This window comes from Tursiops truncatus, chromosome 2 (assembly GCF_011762595.2).
Source record: "Tursiops truncatus isolate mTurTru1 chromosome 2, mTurTru1.mat.Y, whole genome shotgun sequence".
In the NCBI taxonomy this organism is placed as follows: domain Eukaryota; kingdom Metazoa; phylum Chordata; class Mammalia; order Artiodactyla; family Delphinidae; genus Tursiops; species Tursiops truncatus.
Window position 1 is genome coordinate 104,721,402 of NC_047035.1, and position 12,650 is coordinate 104,734,051.

The 12,650-nt window shown below is 41.8% G+C and overlaps 1 protein-coding gene across 8 annotated transcripts in view; it reads left to right on the top strand.

The window, feature by feature from the left end:
• Window positions 1-12,650, top strand: part of TLN2 (talin 2) — a 446,949-nt gene that overhangs the window by 178,493 nt on the left and 255,806 nt on the right. The gene's annotated exons all lie outside the window — the stretch shown is intronic.

The window sequence follows — 12,650 nt, forward strand, 5'->3', positions numbered from 1 at the left end:
AGTTGCTCTGCGGCATGTGGGATCCTCCCAGACCAGGGCTCGAACCCGTGTCCCCTGCATTAGCAGGCAGATTCTCAACCACTGCGCCACCAGGGAAGCCCCGTTTCTAGATTTTTTGATGATGGCCATTCTGACTGGTGTGAGATGATATCTCATTGTAGTTTTGATTTGCATTTCTCTAATGATTAGTGATGTTGAGCATTCTTTCATGTGTTTGTTGGCACTCTGTATATCTTCTTTGGAGAAATGTCTATTTAGGTCTTCTGCCCATTTTTGGATTGGGTTGTTTGTTTTTTTGTTATTAAGCTGCATGAGCTGCTTATAAATTTTGGAGATTAATCCTTTGTCAGTTGCTTCATTTGCAAATATTTTCTCCCATTCTGAGGGTTGTCTTTTGGTCTTCTTTATGGTTTCCTTTGCTGCGCAAAAGCTTTTAAGTTTCATTAGGTCCCATTTGTTTACTTTTGTTTTTATTTCCATTTCTCTAGGAGGTGGGTCAAAAAGGATCTTGCTGTGATTTATGTCATAGAGTGTCCTGCCTATGTTTTCCTCTAAGAGTTTGATAGTTTCTGGCCTTACATTTAGGTCTTTAATCCATTTTGAGCTTATTTTTGTGTATGGTGTTAGGGAGTGATCTAATCTCATACTTTTACATGTAGCTGTCCAGTTTTCCCAGCACCACTTATTGAAGAGGCTGTCCTTTCTCCACTGTACATTCCTGCCTCCTTTGTCAAAGATAAGGTGACCATATGTGCGTGGGTTTATCTCTGGGCTTTCTATCCTGTTCCATTGATCTATACTTCTGTTTTTGTGCCAGTACCATACTGTCTTGATTACTGTAGCTTTGTAGTATAGTCTGAAGTTAGGAAGCCTGATTCCTCCAGCTCCGTTTTTCGTTCTCAAGATTGCTTTGGCTATTCGGGGTCTTTTGTGTTTCCATACAAATTGTGAAATTTTTTGTTCTAGTTCTGTGAAAAATGCCAGTGGTAGTTTGATAGGGATTGCATTGAATCTGTAGATTGCTTTGGGTAGTAGAGTCATTTTCACAATGTTGATTCTTCCAATATGAGAACATGGTATGTCTCTCCATCTATTTGTATCATCTTTAATTTCTTTCATCAGTGTCTTATAATTTTCTGCATACAGGTCTTTTGTCTCCTTAGGTAGGTTTATTCCTAGATATTTTATTCTTTTTGTTGCAATGGTAAATGGGAGTGTTTTCTTGATTTCACTTTCAGATTTTTCATCCTTAGTGTATAGGAATGCCAGAGATTTCTGTGCATTAATTTTGTATCCTGCTGCTTTACCAAATTCATTGATTAGCTCTAGTAGTTTTCTGGTAGCATCTTTAGGATTCTCTATGTATAGTATCATGTCATCTACATACAGTGACAGCTTTACTTCTTCTTTTCCGATTTGGATTCCTTTTATTTCCTTTTCTTCTCTGATTGCTGTGGCTAAAACTTCCAAAACTATGTTGAATAAGAGTGGTGAGAGTGGGCAACCTTGTCTTGTTCCTGATCTTAGTGGAAATGCTTTCAGTTTTTCACCATTGAGGACGATGTTGGCTGTGGGTTTGTCATATATGGCCTTTATTATGTTGAGGAAAGTTCCCTCTATGCCTACTTTCTGCAGGGTTTTTATCATAAATGGGTGTTGAATTTTGTCAAAAGCTTTCTCTGCATCTATTGTGATGATCATATGGTTTTTCTCCTTCAATTTGTTAATATGGTGTATCACGTTGATTGATTTGCATATACTGAAGAATCCTTGCATACCTGGAATAAACCCCACTTGATCATGGTGTATGATCCGTTTAATGTGCTGTTGGATTCTGTTTGCTAGTATTTTGTTGAGGATCTTTGCATCTATGTTCGTCAGTGATATTGGCCTGTAGTTTTCTTTCTTTGTGACATCCTTGTCTGGTTTTGGTATCAGGGTGATGGTGGCCTCGTAGAATGAGTTGGGGAGTGTTCCTCCCTCTGCTATATTTTGGAAGAGTCTGAGAAGGATAGGTGATAGCTCTTCTCTAAATGTTTGATAGAATTCGCCTGTGAAGCCATCTGGTCCTGGGCTTTTGCTTGTTGGAAGATTTTTAATCACAGTTTCAATTTCAGTGCTTGTGATTGGTCTGTTCATATTTTCTATTTCTTCCTGATTCAGTCTTGGCAGGTTTTGCCTTTCTAAGAATGTGTCCATTTCTTCCAGGTTGTCCATTTTATTGGCATAGAGTTGCTTGTAGTAATCTCTCATGATCTTTTGTATTTCTGCAGTGTCAGTTGTTACTTCTCCTTTTTCATTTCTAATTCTATTGATTTGAGTCTTCTCCCTTTTTTACTTGATGAGTCTGGCTAATGGTTTATCAATTTTGTTTATCCTTTCAAAGAACCAGCTTTTAGTTTATTGATCTTTGCTATCGTTTCCTTCATTTCTTTTTCATTTATTTCTGATGTGATTTTTATGATTTCTTTCCTTCTGCTGACTTTGGGGTTCTTTTGTTCTTCTTTCTCTAATTGCTTTAGGTGCAAGGTTAGGTTGTTTATTCGAGATGTTTCCTGTTTCTTAAGGTAGGATTGTATTGCTATAAACTTCCCTCTTAGAACTGCTTTTGCTGCATCCCATAGATTTTTGAGTCGTCGTGTCTCCATTGTCATTTGTTTCTAGGTATTTTTTGATTTCCTCTTTGATTTCTTCAGTGATCACTTAGTTATTAAGTAGTGTATTGTTTAGCCTCCATATGTTTGTATTTTTTACAGATCTTTTCCTGTAATTGATATCTAGTCTCATAGCGTTGTGGTCGGAAAAGATACTTGATATAATTTCAATTTTCTTAAATTTACCAAGGCTTGATTTGTGACCCAAGATATGATCTATCCTGGAGAATGTTCCATGAGCACTTGAGAAAAATGTGTATTCTGTTGTTTTTGGATGGAATGTCCTATAAATATCAATTAAGTCCATCTCGTTTAATGTATCATTTAAAGCTTGTGTTTCCTTATTTATTTTCATTTTGGATGATCTGTCCATTGGTGAAAGTGGGGTGTTAAAGTCCCCTACTATGAATGTGTTACTGTCGATTTCCCCTTTTATGGCTGTCAGTATTTGCCTTATGTATTGAGGTGCTCCTATGTTGGATGCATAAATATTTACAATTGTTATATCTTCTTCTTGGATCGATCCCTTGATCATTATGTAGTGTCCTTCTTTGTCTCTTCTAATAGTCTTTGTTTTAAAGTCTATTTTGTCTGATATGAGAATTGCTACTCCAGCTTTCTTTTGGTTTCCATTTGCATGAAATACCTTTTTCCATCCCCTTACTTTCAGTCTGTATGTGTCTCTAGGTCTGAAGTGGGTGTCTTGTAGACAGCAAATATATGCGTCTTGTTTTTGTATCCATTCAGCCAATCTGTGTCTTTTGGTGGGAGCATTTAGTCCATTTACATTTAAGGTAATTATCGATATGTGTGTTCCCATTCCCATTTTCTTAATTGTTTTGGGTTTGTTATTGTAGGTCTTTTCCTTCTTTTGTGTTTCTTGCCTAGAGAAGTTCCTTTAGCAGTTGTTGTAGAGCTGGTTTGGTGGTGCTGAACTCTCTCAGCTTTTGCTTGTCTGTGAAGGTTTTAATTTCTCTGTCAAATCTGAATGAGATCCTTGCTGGGTAGAGTAATCTTGGTTGCAGGTTTTTCTCCTTCAACACTTTCAATATGTCCTGCCGCTCCCTTCTGGCTTGCAGAGTTTCTGCTGAAAGATCAGCTGTTAACCTTATGGGGATTCCCTTGTGTGTTATTTGTTTTTCCCTTGCTGCTTTTAATATGTTTTCTTTGTATTTAATTTTTGACAGTTTGATTAATATGTGTCTTGGCCTATTTCTCCTTGGATTTATCCTGTATGGGACTCTCTGTGCTTCCTGGACTTGATTAACTATTTCCTTTCCCATATTAGGGAAGTTTTCAACTACAATCTCTTCAAATATTTTCTCAGTCCCTTTCTTTTTCTCTTCTTCTTCTGGAACCCCTATAATTCGAATGTTGGTGCATTTAATGTTGTCCCAGAGGTCTCTGAGACTGTCCTCAGTTCTTTTCATTCTTTTTTCTTTATTCTGCTCTGCTGTAGTTATTTCCACTATTTTATCTTCCAGGTCACTTATCCATTCTTCTGCCTCAGTTATTCTGCTATTGATCCCATCTAGAGTATTTTTCATTTCATTTATTGTGTTGTTCATCATTGTTTGTTTCATCTTTAGTTCTTCTAGGTCCTTGTTAACTGATTCTTGCATTTTGTCCATTCTATTGTCCATTCTATCTCCAAGATTTCGGATCAACCTTACTATCATTATTCTGAATTCTTTTTCCAGTAGACTGCCTATTTCCTCTTCATTTGTTAGGTCTGGTGGGTTTTTATCTTGCTCCTTCATCTGCTGTTTGTTTTTCTGTCTTTTCATTTTGCTTATCTTACTGTGTTTGGGGTCTCCTTTTTGCAGGCTGAAGGTTCGTAGTTCCTGTTGTTTTTTGTGTCTGTCCCCAGTGGCTAAGGTTGGTTCAGTGGGTTGTGTAGGCTTCCTGGTGGAGGGTACTAGTGCCTGTGTTCTGGTGGATGAGGCTGGATCTTGTCTTTCTGGTGGGCAGGTCCACGTCTGGTGGTGTGTTTTGGGGTGTCTGTGGACTTGTTATGATTTTGGGTAGCCTTTCTGCTAAAGGGTGGGGTTGTGTTCCTGTCTTGCTAGTTGTTTGGCATAGGATGTCCAGCACTGTAGCTTGCTGGTCGTTGAGTGAAGCTGGGTGCTGGCGTTGAGATGGAGATCTCTGGGAGATTTTTGCTGTTTGATATTATGTGCAGCTGGGAGGCCTCTTGTGGACCAATGTCCTGAAGTTGGCTCTCCCACCTCAGAGGCACAGCACTGACTCCTGGCTGCAGCACCAAGAGCCTTTCATTTCATCCACAGGGCTCCTTAATTTGGGATGATTCGTTGTCTATTCATGTATTCCACAGATGCAGGGTACATCAAGTTGATTGTCTGAGGCTGCTGGGAGAGATTTCCCTTTCTCTTTTTTCTCTCAGTTCCCAGGGGCTCAGCTTTGGATTTGGCCTCGCCTGTGCGTGTAGGTCGCTGGAGGGCGTCTGTTCTTTGCTCAGACAGGACGGGGTTAAAAGAGCCGCTGATTCGGAGGCTCTGGCTCACTCAGGCCGGGGGTGGGGGGGGTAGGGAGGGTCACGGAGTGTGGGGCAGGACTGCGGCGGCAGAGGCCGGAGTGACGTTGCTAGCCTGAGGCGCGCCGTGCGTTCTCCCGGGGGAGTTGTCCCTGGATCGCAGGACCCTGGCAGTGGCGGTCTGCACAGGCTCCGCGGAAGGGGGTGTGGATAGTGACCTGTGTTCGCACACAGGCTTCTTGGTGGCGGCAGCAGCGGCCTTAGCGTCTCATGTCTGTCTCTGGGCTCCGCACTTTTAGCCGCGGCTCGTGGCCGTCTCTGGAGCTGTCTTAAGCAGCATTCTTAATCCCCTCTCCTCGTGCACCAGCTAACAAAGAGGGAAGAAAAAGTCTCTTGCCTCTTCGGCAGGTCCAGACTTTTCCCTGGACTCCCTCCCGGCTAGCCGGTGCACTAACGCCCTGCAGGCTGTGTTCACGCTGCCAACCTCAGTCCTCTCCCGGCGCTCTGACAGAAGCCGGAGCCTCAGCTCCCAGCCCCGCCCGCCGCGGCGGGCGAGCAGACAAGCCTCTCGGCTGGTGAGTGCTGGTCGGCCCGATCCTCTGCGCTGGAATCTCTCTGCTTTGTCCTCCGCACCCCTGTTGCTGTGCTCTCCTCCGCGGCTCCCAAGCTCCCCCCTCCGCCACCCGAAGTCTCCGCCCGCGAAGGGGCTTCCTAGTGTGTGGACACTTTTCCTCCTTCACAGCTCTCTCCCGCTGGTGCAGGACCCGTCCCTATCCTTTTGTCTGTGTTTAGTTTTTTCTTTTGCCCTAAACAGGTACGTGGGGGGTTCCTTGCCTTTTGGGAGGTCTGAGGTCTTCTGCCAGCGTTCAGTAGGTGCTCCGTAGGAGTTGTTCCACGCGTAGATGTATTTCTGGTGTATCTGTGGGGAGGAAGGTGATCTCCGCGTCTTACTCTTCCGCCATCTTCCCGGAAGTCTCTCAGTTTACCAATAATTTTGTGAATTACCAAGGAGGAACTGAAACACTCCTTTCCTGCTCTTTCCTCTTCGTCCTCTCAAAAAAAAACACAGTTGTTAAAGCTTTTTTAAAAGGCCTTGTCTTATTTTGTCATAGTGAATTGGGTTTAGCGAAAACGTTTAAATTTTTTTTTTTTTTTTTTTATGCGGTACGCGGGCCTCTCACTGTTGTGGCCTCTCCCGTTGCGGAGCACAGGCTCCGGATGCGCAGGCCCAGCGGCCACGGCTCATGGGCCCAGACGCTCCGCGTCGTGTGGGATCTTTCTAGACCGGGGCACGAACCCGTGTCGCCTGCATCGTCGGACGGACTCTCAACCACTGTGACATCAGGGAAGCCCCGTTTAAATTTTTGTGTGTTCATTTGAAGATGTTGCAACATCTCAGGGTTATTTTAAACATTAAGTTCATAATATTGAAGTTCCTTCTAACCCAAAATTCAAAGGAAAAATACCCCTTTTTGGGTGTGTGTGTGGGGGGGGGGGCGTTTGCAAAGGATGGGAGATAATCGTGGGAATAAAATGGGCAAAACACACTTTTTGAGAAAAAAGAAATAGGAAATTGTTTGAGAGTGAGCATTTCAAAGTCAGTTTAACATAAAGCTGTAGAGTGTATCTTTTGGCCAGTTTGTAAAATGAGTTAATGATACACTTATGTAAGCTTATTTATTCATTACTTTATTCAGATAGTCAAATGTTTGTGGGACATCCTTGTACCTGCACTGTTCAAGGGCTGGGGGAATAGCTATGGACCAAGGAGAGTCCCTTTTGTTGTGAAGCTTACATTCTAGCTACTCGCGTTACTAATTTAGTTTTATTGATACTTTTACATAAAGACACATACATATAAGTGAGAGAAGGGGAACAGTGAATTGTAGAACCACAGGGAATTCAGGGCATCTCTCAAGTTGTCCAGTTGTGAAAAGCATCTAAAGACTGAAGGAGGTAAAGCAGTGTAATTAGAGCACTTCCCTAGCCCTCCTAGTAAACACGAGTTTCTCACTACTTTGCATTAATATCGTTTGCACTGTGAACTGACCTTTAGGGGAGTGGTGCCTGGTCATGTCATTGCCAGTGTGGTGGGGCAGAGTGAGCCTTCAATAGTCATTTGCATAAAAGAACTAATTTTAACATTATTTTCCAAACTGTTGCCTGGGCACTTGTACCAAGACGTAGACCACAAAGGTAAAGGGATCTGTGTACAAATAAGGTTGGGGCCACTTATTTATAATCCACATTAGCACATTAAAGTGTCCAAATTGTTCTGCATTAGCAGAACTCCTTAATTTGGTTTAAACCAGCATTTCACACATTTATATTAAGAACTTTTTTTTTTGCATGTAAAACCTCTTAGTTTCTAGTTTGCTGGAATGCTGCTTTTAGAGGCATACAGAGGGATTTCTGGAGCCTTTCTGCCTGCAGAGGAGAAGGCCATGTATCATTCCTCATCTCTGAAGGCCTTGGGCATTGGTGCTTATAGCTTGGCTTTACTGAGTTTCCTTTGACCCCAGGACCCAGCCTTTAGCGGAAAGTCAGCCAGGGGAAGCCATGAAAAGAGAATTGGACATTTCCCCCTGGAGGCAGATACCTTCTGACACAGTAGAGCTGGACTCTAATCATTGAGCTGTGCTTTCAGTGAAAATGTTCTCGGGGTTTCAGAGAAGAAAAGAATAATCCTTGCCAAGTGGTAGAAGCTGGAAGAATTTTGTTTTCACAATTCGTCCTCTTTTCTCTCTTTGGCTCTGCCTGTCTCTATTTTATGGCTACTGAAAAATTACTTGGTTTCTTTCTTCTTGGATTTTGTTTTTGAACTATTAGTAATAAATGTGTCAAATGTTAGTGATGACTTCAAGCTAAGAGTAGTATATTCTGCTCATGTTTGGCTAAAATCTAGTGGATTTCCTGCTGCTTTGTTTGGTCTTACCTTATTAAAGCACTTCGGATGGTTGCCCATACAGGCCCATCTTCTGTTGTTTATGCTCGTGTAGATGGTACCGGACAAAGTTTGAGTGTCAGGTTACACTGTTATCCATCTTTTTTTTTTTTTTTTTTGGCGGTACGCGGGCCTCTTACTGTTGTGGCCTCTCCCTGTTGTGGCCTCTCCCGTTGCGGAGCACAGGCTTCGGACGCGCAGGCTCAGCGGCCATGGCTCACGGGCCCAGCCGCTCCGCGGCATGTGGGATGTTCGTTCCCAGACCGGGGCACGAACCTGCGTCCGCTGCATTAGCAGGCGGACTCTCAACCACTGCGCCACCAGGGAAGCCCTGTTATCCATCTTTTAATGAAATCTTAGGACAGATGTGTTCTTGGCTGCTTGGGGTCTGACCACATAGTACGATTTCAGCCATATGCATTGTGCAGGCCCTTCATGGCTTGAGATCCCCTTGCCTCCTTACATCCCCTCCAACGTGGCCCCGCCTTCCTGTGGGGATTTCGTGTCAAGGGAGACGTGGAAAACAAAGAGTCCGTAAAACTCTCATGGTGAAAAATTGCCGTGTAGAGTCTCTCTCTCAGATTACTTAATGTGTTTTGCTTCTTTAATGCTGTTCAGATGATAATCAATTAAAGATGTACCATTTACTGGACACTTACTGGGCTCTAGGCACTGTGTTAGGAACTTCACCCATCCATTTTAATTTCATTTCTCCAGCTGAATTATCTAAGTATTCCTATCTCTGCTCTGGTGACAAGTGAACTGGAACTTGGAGAGGTGTGTGTAAGCTTCCTCAAGGAAGTAGGAAGTGGTCCAGGATGCAAAAACAGTGAAGTCCTGCTATTGGTGGCAAGCATTTGAGCCAGCAGCTTTTGCTGGTTTTTGGTCACATCTACATATGCCTCTCAAAATACTCCAGAAGAAGTAGAACGTGGGAGCTGCCAAGTGATTTATCATAGGAGGAGGCTGCTTGAAGGCAATGTTCCTTGAAATAACAGGCTCCTGGTACTTTTAAAATAAGTTGCTATTTAATTGGAAGGGTCTTATTCATGTCTTATTCAAAATAAGCATTTTGAATAGGTAAGTGTCCTACATAGAGACATATTCTGTTCCAGGGTTCTCTAGGGACCTTGCTCTCTGATCAGGCAGCTATGAGTTTCTACCTGGGGGCAGTTACCATCACAGCTCCTGCTGAGCTGGAGCTCAAGCAAGACCATGTTTGACTCTTGAGCGTTACTCATTGCTTTAGATGTATTACAACCTTTAGTCCTCACAACGGCCCTTATTCTGGGCATTACTACAGAGGAAGAAACTGAGGCACACCGAGGCCAAACAGCTAATAAATGACAGAACCAGGATCAATCACTTTACTTTAAACCACTGCGCTGTTGCTTCCCTTAATGCAGATTTCGGTGTCATAAATCCTAATGCATCTCAGCCTCAAATGTGGATTTACCTGGCTCCCCTTTCTATCTATTTAGAAAGGTGCCCCTGCCCTGAGGAGGGCTCAGAACAGAGGCCAGCAGCTGGCACTGGGTGGCCTGTGGGTTTGAGTTATGCCCTGGAGGCACAGATACTTAGTTAGGTCTTAGATTGTTCATCTTTAAAACTGGATAGTGGTTTTTGTCCTCTTTCTACCTTCTAGGGAAATTTTTTGGGGGGAGAAGGAGCCTTCAGGAGATGAAGGGAGATTCATTAGATTTGTATTTGACATCCAACACACCTCTAAAAGGGATTTGTATATTTGTGGCTTTTTAGCCAGGTTTGTAATTATGGTATTATGAGGATTCGTGTATTAATACGGGACTTCTGAACCTTTAAAAATAGGGCAAGGAGAAAAGTAAATTTGTTTGCTGGAGATAAATTGAACATAATGGGCCCATTATGGGAATACATTTCGATATTTTCAAGTCTTAAGTAGAATAAAAAAAGCTCTTCATATAGAAATATAACCCAATAAAAATAAATCTGCAAAGTGGTTAAAACATGATAATGGAGACTATTTTTACCATAGAAGTGGCCCATCTGGACAAATATGTCCCTTTTGTTTTTATTCTTATTCAAATAGCCTTTTCATCAGTTCTCATATAAGTCAGGAACAAACCCCCCTGCCTCTTGAAATCCTATTTTTGCCTTCGTTGTACTAGTTCTGAGCTACTTGCTTCAGTTCCTTCGCTGTAGGCCATAAATAATACATGACATTGTATACGATAAATCTTCATTCATGTGATTACAAGATTTACTGTTGTGTTTTCAGATGGAGTGGGATGATTGAGAAGGTGGAAAATAAAAAGCAACACTGTATTACATGGTGTGCCTTTGGTCACAAATAACAAACTCACTTGAGCTAGCTTAAGTAAAAAAAAAAGAGATTTATAATAAGGATACAGGTGTGTCTTAGGAACTTAAAGGCAAGGACGAAGGGGCCCTCAGGAATGAACAGGAACCAGAGAGGAGGAAGGGACCTCTCTAATCAGTGTTCACAGCGAGCACACGTGTGACACAAATGTCACTAAAGGAGGAGAGAGAAGGTGACAGAAGGGAAGTAGAAATCCATGCAGTGTGTTACTTTACACTCCAGCATGGGATTAAAAAGCAGCTCCACTGTGTTCTTTGGAAAAATAATTCATGCTCGTTATATGAAATTCAAACAGTACAAAAAAAGCAAAAAATTTTTAAAAATTTGGATAGCCAGGGGCAGCCATAACTATCTTAACAAACATCCTTCTAGGCATGTATAAGGACATCCAGCAACAGACGTGCACACGCAGAAATGATATCATACTTTGTGTGGTCATTTACCTGTTTTATTCACAGGTAAAACAGGTCATTTACCTGTTTTATTCATTTACCTGTTTTACTCACTGGTATGATATTCTCATATCAGTAAATATTAATAAAAACTTGTTTACTTGACCTCATCTATTGGTGGACCTTTAGGATATTTACTCCCCACTCCCTGCCCCCAATGATTATAAACATGCTATGTCTATCCATTTTTCCACTTTCACAATAATCTACTTTGAGTAAATTCTGAGAGAAGGATTGCTGTATCACAGTGTGTGGCATTTTACATGCTGACATAGTTGCCAAAGAGCTACATCACGAGCTAGGCCCATAACAACAGTTACTGTCAGTCTGGGCATTGTTACCAACCTGATAGGTAAAAAATAAGAGCTAGGTTTTCTAAAGTTGTATTTTTCCATTGTTAGTATAGTTGAGTATCTTTTCATATGTTTATTACTATTCTATTCTCGTGGGAAGTTCATTAATTTGCTTTGTCCGTTTTGAGGTAGAGTATTAATTTCCTTACTCACTTTTTTTTTTTTTTTTTTTTTTGCGGTACACGGGCCTCTCACTGTTGTGGCCTCTCCCGTTGCGGAGCACAGGCTCCGGACGCGCAGGCTCGGCGGCCGTGGCTCATGGGCCCAGCCGCTCCGCGGCATGTGGGATCTTCCCGGACCGGGGCACGAACCCGTGTCCCCTGCATCGGCAGGCGGACTCTCAACCACTGCACCATCAGGGAAGCCCCTTACTCACTTATAAGACATTTTCGCATAAGGATAGCAACCTTTCATATGTCTCTTGTATGAATATTCTACTTAGTTTCTTATTTTATCTTTTGACCAAAGTGTCTAGATTTGTTTGTTCTTTGTTTTTATTTTTGATTTGTTTTTGCCTTTCGTGTATTTGAGATTTTAAAAATGTTGTCAGCCAAATGTCTCAGTCCTTGAGTTTCACATTTTGATGTCATGTTTAAAAAGGCCTTTCCTATTTCTGTATTATAAAACTATTCATCTGTATATTTTTCTAGTACTCATTTGATTCTATTTTGAGTTTATTCTCTTTAAGTAGAGAGAGAGTGCTAGATTTTCCCCTCCTCCTAAATAGCTAACCATCATCATTTATTAACTAGTCTCACATACCTACCCAGATTAGATTACATGTACTTGGTCTGTTTCATATGAATACTTGGTTCTATAGCTTGTGTTTATTGTTTCATTGGTTCATATATATGTTGTTAGTCAGACCATTGTTTAGTTGTGGCTGGCCCATTTTGTTTGCTTCTACAATTATGGTGCTTCTCTGCTTCAAATTGGGTTTTCATGAATAAGCTGCTAAATGCTTAGTTATCAGTGCCTCAGAAAACTGTGAACGAGATGGGAACAGTTGAAACAAGAAGGGACCACTTCACTGATGGGTTATAGCAACTAAGGAGGAAAAAAGTGAGTAAGACAAGAGCTCATGGATGCTGAGTTTTAGAAAGAATCAGAGTGCAGTGCCAGTGATTTTTTGTTTTAAATATAGGTGGGGGCAGGAAGGAGGATGTATATATTTCAGCTTTGTTTAAATTCAAAGCCTTTAAGCATTCCTATCACAGGGAAGAGAATAATGTGGTTTTGCTTCAACTGTAACATAATTTTGGTTTTCAAAATAAGTGTCTTGGGACCTCAATTCCCTGTTGGTGAAGAAAATTCCCAGCCCATGTGTTGCAGCGGAAATTCATTGTTTCCTGAGTTATTTCCTTTCACGCTTAGTGTGAGGGAAATGACCAAAT